The sequence below is a fragment of the Schistocerca serialis genome, chromosome 1 (assembly GCF_023864345.2).
Source record: "Schistocerca serialis cubense isolate TAMUIC-IGC-003099 chromosome 1, iqSchSeri2.2, whole genome shotgun sequence".
NCBI lineage: Eukaryota > Metazoa > Arthropoda > Insecta > Orthoptera > Acrididae > Schistocerca > Schistocerca serialis.
The window spans coordinates 231,750,510-231,751,923 of record NC_064638.1 but is presented as its reverse complement, the minus strand read 5'-3'; the positions used below and the strand labels follow the sequence as shown (position 1 = coordinate 231,751,923).

Below are 1,414 nucleotides of genomic sequence, written 5' to 3'. Positions count from 1 at the left end.
ATCTGAGCTTTTTCTGGCAAACACTCTGAACATGTCCTTTTTTATTACAGAAAAAGCAAATAGCTTGGCGTGACGGGCAATTTTCACGCGAATGTCTAGTAGCACACCGCGGGCATGATTTTAGCACTGCATGTGCTTGCTGCCGCGGGACACGTGGTTGATAGCTGGGCGGCAGCTGCGCGGCCGAGCGCGAGGGCTGTTTACAGTTCCGTGCAGCTCGCCCGGCTGGCCGGTTAATGTGACACACAGCTGGCGAAGTTTCAAATGATTCCTGAGCAAAGTCAAGTGTGTCTTGCCTGTCCAATATGTCCATCACTTGTTGAAGGGAGGGATTGACTAGTTTCAAAATTTACTCCCGTATACGAATATCAGAAACGTTCTGTGCAATTGCATCTCGTACCATAGCATCTAAATAAGGGAGTCCACATTCACTCTCAAAAGCACAATCCCTTGTAAGGCCTTGCAAAGTTGCAACCCACTCCCTATTAGTTTGACCGGCCGTACGTTTTGTATGAAAGAACGTATACCTTTTTGCAACTACATTGACTGATTCCTTGAAATATGCATCCAATGCCGACAAAATTTCGTCGTAGGACAGAGTTGCTACGTCGCGGCGGGGAAACAATTTCACGATCGAAACTTCCTGGCAGATTAAAACTGTGTGCCCAACCGAGACTCGAACTCGGAACCTTTGCCTTTCATGGGCAAGTGCTCTACCAACTGAGCTACCGAAGCACGACTCACGCCCGGTACTCACAGCTTTACTTCTGCCAGTATCTCGTCTCCTACCTTCCAAACTTTACAGAAGCTCTCCTGCGCAGGAGAGCTTCTGTAAAGTTTGGAAGATAGGAGACGAGATACTGGCAGAAGTAAAGCTGTGAGTACTGGGCGTGAGTCGTGCTCTCCTGCGCAGGAGAGCTTCTGTAAAGTTTGGAAGGTAGGAGACGAGATACTGGCAGAAGTAAAGCTGTGAGTACCGGGCGTGAGTCGTGCTTCGGTAGCTCAGTTGGTAGAGCACTTGCCCGCGAAAGGCAAAGGTCCCGAGTTCGAGTCTCGGCCGGGCACACAGTTTTAATCTGCCAGGAAGTTTCATATCAGCGCACACTCCGCTGCAGAGTGAAAATCTCATTCTGTAATTTCACTATCACACGGTACGTCTGCACCCCTACACACGCTAATAAGTGAGGCTGCCGCTCATTACCTTGAATTCTGTAGGCGGCGAGATGGAATCCAAATTGGCGTGACCACTCCGTCCAGCTTTCCATCGCCGCATCGAACTGACGAAAAGGTGGTGCAACTGCATGTTGTAGCTGCGGTAGCGGTGGAGCGGCGGCGGCCGCATCATTTTGCATTGCACGTTGACCCTGGACGAGCTGTCCAAGGGTATCCAATAACGCCTGCGTCTGCTGATTCT

At 50.3% G+C, this 1,414-nt stretch overlaps 1 non-coding gene across 1 annotated transcript; it reads left to right on the top strand.

Moving 5' to 3' along the window:
- Positions 1-990: 990 nt before the first annotated feature.
- Trnas-cga (transfer RNA serine (anticodon CGA)) lies at positions 991-1,065 on the top strand. The gene has a single exon. It is a non-coding gene; the product is annotated as a tRNA-Ser (tRNA).
- Positions 1,066-1,414: the final 349 nt, after the last annotated feature.